The sequence below is a fragment of the Enhydra lutris genome, unplaced genomic scaffold (genome assembly GCF_002288905.1).
Source record: "Enhydra lutris kenyoni isolate GAN:26980312 unplaced genomic scaffold, ASM228890v2 scaffoldscaffold62, whole genome shotgun sequence".
NCBI classification, from domain to species: Eukaryota; Metazoa; Chordata; class Mammalia; order Carnivora; family Mustelidae; genus Enhydra; species Enhydra lutris.
This window is the reverse complement of record NW_019154146.1, coordinates 9633324-9642344: the sequence shown is the minus strand read 5'-3', so window position 1 is coordinate 9642344 and position 9021 is coordinate 9633324. Positions and strand designations below refer to the sequence as shown.

Genomic DNA, 9021 nt, shown 5'->3' with positions numbered 1-9021 from the left:
CCCGGGCGGGGAGGCGGCGGGCCCCGGCGCCGCCGGGAGCGCCCTCCCGAGCCCCGGCCGGGCGCCGGTCCCTCGAGGTGGGCGCCGGGCCCCCGGCTCCGGCCAGGCCCCTGTGCACGCGCGGGCGGGGGGCCGCGTCGGGCGGCGCCGGGCCGGGAGGGCGGCAGCGCCGGGGTTCGGCGGGAGGGCCGGTCCCCGGGCGAGGGGCGGGCGGGCCGCCTTGGGTGGGCTCTCCCGAGGGCGCGGTGGGAGAGGGTGGCGGACCCCGGGCTCCGGGCGGCGCTGGCTGCTGTTCTGCTGTTTTAGCCTTTTGTTTCAGCGTACAAGAAAATGGGGCGAAATAGAGCTTGGTGTGCGTGTGTGTGTGTGTAAATCAGGAGGCGTTTGGCTTGGAGCCATTTTTTTTTTCTTAATTGTGGAGAGAGAAAATCCCTTAAAACGGTTTCCCCGGGGAGAAGGGGCTGTGCTCCTCCTCTTCCTCCCCAACGTCTGGATGGAGTGGATTTCCCTCCCTGCCTCTGCCCACCTTCTCGTCCTCCAGTCTGTCTCCTTCCCTCCTTCCCGCTCCGCCTCGGTGAAACCCCCGAGCGAGCGGGGTGTCTGCAAAGCGGCCCGGTCACCTGTCGTGGCAGCTGCATGGAAATGCTGGCGCTTCTGCTGTCTGGTCTGTGCTTTTTCCTCTGGCAAATCACGGAGATTCCGCTCAGAATACCAACCCTTCCTCTTTTCCCTGCGCTTAAAAACAAAGTGTATGATGCTGGTTCCGAAGTTTGACCCGCTTGGGCAATTAGCGGGGAGAGGTGTCTACTTTCTCCTGTCACACCACTTCAAGGTTGGAAAGGTGAGGGCCATCTAGCTTTGTGGAAGGAAATGAGGGTGACCAGTCCTACCGGGGATGGATGTGACTTACCTGCTAAATTGCTGTGGTGATCAGAAAGTCTTCTAACACTTCTCTTCTTGGGGACAATCAGCTTCCCTTGCGGGGAACTGTTTCCTCGATTTCTGGGTTTGGGGGCTCTCCTGTTTGTATCTTGCAGTTCAGCAGTGCCCTGAGGACACCCATGAGGCAGGTTTTTGAAAAAGCACAGAGAAAAATCATTTCTAAGGTTTCGAAGAATGTAAAAATCTACCTTTGCGGGGGTTCCTTTCTTTCTGCCTCTGTCTGTCTGGGGTTTCCGTTTCTTTTCTTTTCTTTTTTTTTTCTTTTTTTTTAAAGGAAATGTTTTTTTTTTTTTTTTTTAAGATTTTATTGATTTATTCAACAGAGAGAGAGAGAGAGAGAGAGAGATCACAAGTAGGCAGAGAAGCAGGCAGAGAGAGAGGGGGAAGCAGGCTCCCCGCTGTGCAGAGAGCCTGATGTGGGGCTCGATCCCAGGACCCCGAGATCACGACCTGAACTGAAAGTAGAGGCTTAACCCACTGAGCCACCCAGGCGCCCCGGGGTTTCCGTTTCTTGTTAGCTGGACTTGAGCTGTTGCCCTCAGGACCACTGGGAACAGTGCTGAACACACACACACACGCACACCAAGCTCTATTTCGCCCCGAGAGGGCTCCTCAGCAGGCCCGGCAGCATCAGATAGCTGGCGTTTGAGGTTGTGATGGATGTGTCCTGACAGGGCACCTTGCACAGAGCCACACTGAGATCCGGGGAGCAGCCGCCCAGCCTCCTGGCTGCCTGGTGGGGCATTTTGGAAGCTGATTTCAACATTGTGCAATGATAGCCACATTCAGACTGGGAGGACCTCAGGCGTCCCCCTTGCGTCTTGATAGTTTACTGTCGTGGAACTGAACCTGTGAATCAAATGTGAAAAGCCAAATCCAGTGTTTAGTTCCTCAATTTAAAGAACAATACTTAATTTGTAGGAAAGAGTTATTTGAAGATGGAAATTTTAAGAGTTTTAAGTGCTCTGTTTTAGTAAGGGCGGTGAAAGTAGTAGGATCTTCATGTGACAGGGGAGGTGGTTGACCTCTAGAGTTAGAAGTATGTAGACCTAAAAAAAAAAAAGAAGTATGTAGACCTGAGTTAAATAGAGTCATACAGGGAAAATTTCTAACACAGTGGAGCTCTCAGACAGGGGACAAGAGTGGAAAGCCAGCATGGCTTTCTGTGCCTGAGAAAGAATAATAATGTGTTTTCTACTGTATACTTTAAAATTGACCTCATTTAGAAAGGATGTGTGTGTCATATTGAACTTTCTGTTTTCATATGGAGCTGTAAGTGTGGCAGTTTGGTTATTCACACACTTTTCCCACCAAAACTCTGAATTGAAAAACAGCAACAACAACAGAAAAACTCTTTGACCTATGAAAAGATACATGGTACATGAAACTTGATTCAGCCTTAATGCCGAGATCCCAAGTAATGGAAGACTGGTAAAGAGACAGCAGCCTTCCTTCCCGTGGAATGTCCACCTTCTCACTAGCTAGCGTAAGGGGAAGCCCAGGTTTTCTTTTCAGTTTTACTGCAGATTCACTGAGTACCGGAAGTCAGGAATGTTGACTGAGTGCTTACCACGTGTGTGGCGAAGCTAGGACATTGTTCTTCATCTGTTCCACTGCATTTACAGTGTCAGTCGGAGGCTCCCCGTTCTTTTCTGCATGTGGAGAAAGATTGAAGAGAGATTGAGTGGGCCAGTGATGCATGTGATTCCTAAAAATTCATTAAAAATTGAGTAAAACTTCTGTTACGAAATAACTTTGATTTAGTTATTACATTGGCTCCTGTTTAGGACTCTGTGAAGCGGTTTCGGTATTACCTTACTGAAGTTGCTCACTTGCCCTTAGACTGCTGAGACAGCAGGGAATATGTAATTAAAATGTAAAATTGCTTTTAATTTTTTAATTTTAATTAACTAAATTTTAACATACCAAACGTACTGTTTTTTTTTCTGTGGCAAAATATACATATGAAATTTATCCTCTTGGGACACCTGGGTGGCTCAGTGGATTAAGCGTCTGTCTTCGGCTCAGGTCATGATCCGGGGGTCCTGGGATCAAGCCCTGCATGGGGCTCTGGGGAGTCTGCTTCTTCCTCTGCCTGCCACTGCCCCTGCTTGTGTGCTCTCTCTCTCTGTCAAATAAAGTCTTAAAAAAAAATTTATCATCGTAACAGTTTGGCGGCATTAGTGCGTTCCCGTTGCTGTGCCCTGCCCCTGCCATCCACGGCCAGAGCTTTTCGTCTTCCTGCGCTGACACTTCATACCTGTTAAACAAATGAGGGCTCTCATTCCCTCCTGCCTCTGCCCCGGCAATCACTTTTCTTTTCCACTCTCTTTAGGAGTTCAACTACTTTGGGCCCTTCAGATAAGTGCAGTCATACAGTTTTCGGCCTTCCGTGACTGGCTTACCTCACTTAGCATGTCTTCAGGGTTCATTTATCCTGTAGCTTGTGTCAGAATTTCTGTCCCTTTTAAGGCTGATTAATAAATGTTCCGTTAGTGTATGTATGTGCCACATACACACGTGCACACCACATTTTGTTTATAAACATTCTAAATCTTACACTGAATGTTAATAATCATGGTAACCTCATGATGATCAGGAACTTGTCACTGGGAATTATAGATACCTGTGTTAAAACAGAAAAGTTGGTTGTTTAGTGCGCAGTACCTTTAAAAAATACAAGATCCGTGAAGGGGAAGGCTAATATGTATGTTATGACCTTGTGGGGTCCTGTGGTTCCCCTTGCATGTGGATTGTGACATAGGGCACGCCTTTTTCAAATATGCAGGTGACTCAGATGATGTTTCTATTTCCCAGTTGATGTTGTAATGTGGCATATTTTGCTGCATGGAAGAATGTATAGGACGCACCCAGAGGCATAGATTGTATAGGAGGGGTGGGGAAAGTGTCTGTTTCCCTTTAGTTACCACTTAATAGAATCATGTGTTACTTCCCTAGCATCCTCCAATGGTGACAGATGAGGGTTTCTCTCTCTCTCTCTCTCTCTCTCTTTTTCTTTTTGGAGTTATTTTTAGGAAGACCTCTGTTTTAGTATTTATGATACATTTCAGTCCATTTCAGTTTCCTTTTGATGCTCAAATTGCCCTATTTGTGACTAAGGCTTAGTCAGGTTGGCTCCAAATCCTTATGACATGCCTCTGATAATGTATAGTAGCTCCTTTGCTTTCTGCTGTCACGAGATGTTCCAGGCTCATCTTGTACCCTTCCTATTCCAGCTTTGGAATCAGAACAGACCATTTTCGAAGAGGAAAAAAAGGAAAAATAAATGACCAATAAACATATTAAAATATGCAATTTCACTAGTAATTAAAAAAATGAAATTCAAAGCAATGATAAGATGCCATTTGTTATGAACTGAATGTGTCCTCCCCAGATTCCTATGTTGAAGCCCTGACCTGCAGTGTAATGGTGTTTGGAGATGCTGCCTTTGAGAAGTAGGCTAGTTAGGTGTGGTCACGAGGGTGGAGCTCTCATGATAGGATTAGTGCCCTTGTAGGAAGAGACACCAAGAGCCTATTGTCCCCTGTCCCAGTCGGGCCCAAAGTCAGGTCATGTGAGCATGTGGTCAGATGGCAACTCCCTCCAAACCGAAGGAGAGGCCTCAAGAATGAAGCCTACTTGCTGGCATTTAAATCTTGGCCTTCAAGCTTTCAGAACTGTGTGAAATAAATTTCTGTTGTTTAAGCCAATCAGTCTGTGGTATTCTGTTATGACGGCCTGAGCGAACTAAGACACCATTTTTAATGTATTGTTTAATGTATTGGGAATACCTTTTTTTTTTTTTTAAGATTTTATTTATTTATTAGAGAGAGACAGAGAGTGAGCGTGAGTTGGGGGAAGGGCAGAGGGAGAGGGAGAAGTAGGCCCCTTGCTGAGCAGGGAGCCCGATGCAGGACTGGATCCCAGGACTCTGGGATCGTGACCTGAGCCGAAGGCAGATGCTTCACGGACTGAGCCACCCAGGCGCCCCTGTATTGGCAGTGTTATTCGCGTTATCTCTAAATGTGATATGATTTGGTAAAGCGTAATATATGTAAAGTATTATATTAATAAGATTCTTTTGTAACCTCTCTTGGTAGTCTCAATATTTGGGCATCTTAGTCTGGAAGGGGAATAAGGCAGATAGTAGTTTCCAGTGCTGGGGAAGGTGAAGGGAAACGTGTGCTCTGTTCTAGCGGAGATGTAAATTGATGCACTCGTTCTGAGTAGCTAGCTGGTATGTATCGAAATGGAAACCTTGCATAGCTTTTAGTCCAGCAAGTCCAGATTAGGAATTCATCCTAAAGAACTATATTGTAGAAAAAGTTAGCACAGGGTATAAATACATAATAAAGAACTACTTACTGTATGCAGTTACATAGTAAATGACTTTGAGTAAGGAATTGATTGAACAGATTATGGTACTTTTGTTCCATGCAGCCATTGAAAACAGTGATATGGATCTGTACTGTTTTCAGTCTGGAAAGATGTCTGTGATATATTATTGATTTAAAAAGGCAGGTTACAGGACTGTAAGCATTGCACTTCCATAAAATATAGGCATAAAAAGTGCTGAACAACTAGGCTTTGGACGCCGAGAACCAGGCCTGTGAGGACATAGGCTTAGGGAACCACCTATTGGATGGTCTGGTTGGTCGCCGTGTCTTAAGGCTCTACCAACTGGTTTCATTCTTGCATAATAAGATTCAGTTTTCCTGGAGAGAGGGCATACGATTGGCCTAGCTGGGATTATTTGTTGTGTGTGTGTGTTTGTGTGTGTGTGTGTGTGTGTGTGTGTGTATGAATGATTGTTCTCAGTTGTTTCACAAAGACCTTATGGAATGCAGGAGGAGTCACAAGAAGAGTTGGGGTGCTTTTAGCTAAAGAAAGGAAAAGACATTCTAGGAAGACAGGAGATAAATGCCAGTACATATTTAGTTAACATTAAATAAAGTCTTTGCTGAAAAGTGTTGAATTCATTACCACGTTTCCATAAATTACTGCAAACTCTGATAAACTTGGTCTTTCTTTTCCCTTTACCATCCCATTTTGGCATGATAGAACCTATACCAGTGGGTCAGTTCTATTTGGTTTCTTGCTTTCATGGAGAACATTGGGTTGAAATTAAAATTTTGGGTTATTTATGGATTTTAAAAGTTATGCCGTTTTTCCCTTTAAATATGATTAAATCAAGATCACATATATTTCTCCAATGTCAGTGAGTAGGAATAGAATTCTTGCATGTGTGTGGTGTCAATGATACCCACCCTTAAAAGAGAATTTTAAGAATAGAATTGAAAAGTCATGTTTCTCTTGAAACACTGAAAAAATAAAATAAAAAGAACAGTAGTATTTATGGACAGCCTCCAATAGTATTGGTGTAGTAGGTTGTAGTGAGTAACGAATTATTCTTTAGGTGTGCAGAGGTGCTGTGCAGATAATATAGACTTATTTGAACAACTTTCTTATTTTTAATCAAAAGCACAATTAGAGTCAGTGTGGGTGTTAAAGCTCTGAGAAAGCACACACTACGATTTAAGATATTAATTTCTTGGTGTGCCTGGATGGCTCAGTGGGTTAAAGCCTCTGCCATCGGCTCAGGTCATGATCTCAGGGTCCTGGGACCAAGCCCCAATCCGGCTCTCTGCTCAGCAGGGAGCCTGCCTCCACCTCTCTCTCTCTGCCTGCCTCTCTGCCTACTTGTGATCTCTGTCCGTCAAATAAATAAATAAAATCTTAAAAAAAAAGATACTAATTTCTTATTTTTGCAAAATGAAAGACTTAATTTAGACCTTAGTGGGTGTGGAAGGGTTTGGAAATGCATAGTAGAAGGTGTTCTGTCGTTACGGTTATTTCTGCTCTCTTTTTGGTAGTCTTGACGAGTGGGTATCTCCTCCCAGCTTGGAATGGGCTCGAGCCACAGGTTCAAAGTTTTTGTTGTACTGGCTTTTTCATGTCTAGTTAAGGCTAAGTAGTTGGCCTTTTTTGTTTTGTTTTTAGATTTTATTTATTTATCCGAGAGAGAGAGAGAGAGAGAGAGAGAGAGAAAGTGAGAGGAACAGGGGGAGGGGTAAAGGGAGAGGGAGAAGCGGACTTTCCACTGAGCAAGGAGCCTGACATGGGGCTGGATCCTGGGACTCTGGGATCATGACTACTGGCCACCCAGGAGTTTCAGAAGTTGGCCATTGGCCTTTTTTTTTTTTAAGATTTTAAGTAATCTCTATACCCAGTGTGGGACTCAAACTCATAACTCAGATCAAGAGTCGTGTGCTCTACGGACTAAGGCAGCCAGGTGCCCTGAAGTTGGCCTTTTTATTGAATAATTTTTATGACAAAAGTCTCCACCTTTACTTTTAAGTCTCAGCTGTGGATCCAGCTAGTTAATGGTTGGAACATTGGGTTCTAAACGCTCTTTTGTATCTACGTTCAAAAACTTTCCCTCGGTGTTTTCAGATTCCACTTAAATGTTATAGACTGATGTCACTGCGCCCTTTCATCCTGCTGAATGTTTCCGTTACCAGTTTCTGCAAGTGACAAAGGGAAGGTTCATTTAAACTTCTGAGGCAGTTACTCCTGATTTGTGTGTGTGTGTAATTTTCAGTCTCTCGCAAGGGAAATCAGGAGTCTTGTGCAGAAAACCCTTGCAGTTCCACATTTGTTGTTCCCTACATTCTTTTCCTTCCTGTGCAGCTACCAAGCATACATGCTACCTCCCCTGGGGGAACGCATGACTTCAGGACTGAGCATCGTGACTGAACAGTGGCAGAGGTCCTCTGTGAGCAGCAGGCCGAGCTTCGTCCTGGGACTGTTCTCTTATTCCTAGAAAGTTGGTCAGTGGCGATGTTAGCATATGCTGAGAATATGCAGGATTATCTTTGCACATAATCTGCTTCTTAGGCTTCATACAACCCGCTTAGCCATAAAACCAGATGGACAGATTGAACTCCAGCGGTTAGATATCAAAACGCATCATAAGAAATTAGGCTTATGCTGTGAATGAAAACCCTGGTCAACCAAAGCTGACATTGTTAGGCAGCCAGACTTATTACTGTTGGGAATTGTTAAATAATCGGAAAATTTAACTGTGTGTCAACGTTTGTCAAATTAGAGAGGAATGCCTTCAAAAAACCGATACCCATGTTTAATTTAGAGGAATGAGTTGAAGGAGGTTGAATTATGGGCATAACCAGGTAGATGAATGTGGTTTGAGCTCCAGTCACTGAGTTTTTCCAGCCTTTATAAGTAATTTGAACCTTTTTCATTTTTCCGGTGTTCTTCTCCTGTGAAATGAGAAACCCTGTCTTGTGTTTCCTGTCTAGGAAGTTAACTTTTCTGGACTCATTTTCTGATATCTGAATAATACATTCTGTAATAATTTGAAATGCTTGGATAAAAACACAGTTCTTAGCAGAAGATACCTCCCAGTTTGCTTATCTTATTCCATTAGTAATAATTTTAAATACTGTGACAAGTGAGAAGGAAAGTGGCATGCATATTGTTTTGTCTCCTTCCCCAGCTTTGATTCTAAGGGACTTGGGAATAAATTAAATAGTATGGGATTGGGGTGCCGCCCAGAATCTATCTGTTCTAGCTCACTAGAGCGTCAGTTCCCAGCCTTTTTGGATTTATGGTGTCCTGTTTGTGTTTGATTTTGCACCTCCCTCCACCTCACCATTGTACTGGCTGTGCCAGCCAGGACTGTGTTGTCAGGGGAGAGCCAAGTGCTGATATATGCAGTCCACACATTATCACCATAATTCAGTTTTATCTAATTATGTCAGCCTTTAATTTTAAGCAATTACTGCCATTAACAAGCCTCACAATTTCATTGCTCTGTGAAATAGATTTAAGTTTTTCATCAATTAAAATTAATGTTGTTTTGAAAAATTTTATGAAAATGCAGTGAATAATATTTGTATCTTATGTATATTTATGTGCAAGGAATGTGCTAGAGAAGCATTAAGTACCATCGGGGGTCCTTCCTAGCCTAAAAATGCTTTCCCGTGCAGAGGCATATACAGAAGCAATAGTGTTTGGAAGGTGCTTTGAAATCAGCTTTCTATGAATTTAATGTAGTAA

The 9021-nt window shown here is 43.9% G+C and overlaps 1 protein-coding gene across 1 annotated transcript in view; it reads left to right on the top strand.

Annotated features, from left to right (window-relative positions):
- The window catches only part of LOC111158694 (tubby like protein 4), a 228917-nt gene that overhangs the window by 534 nt on the left and 219362 nt on the right, over positions 1–9021 (top strand). The gene's annotated exons all lie outside the window — the stretch shown is intronic.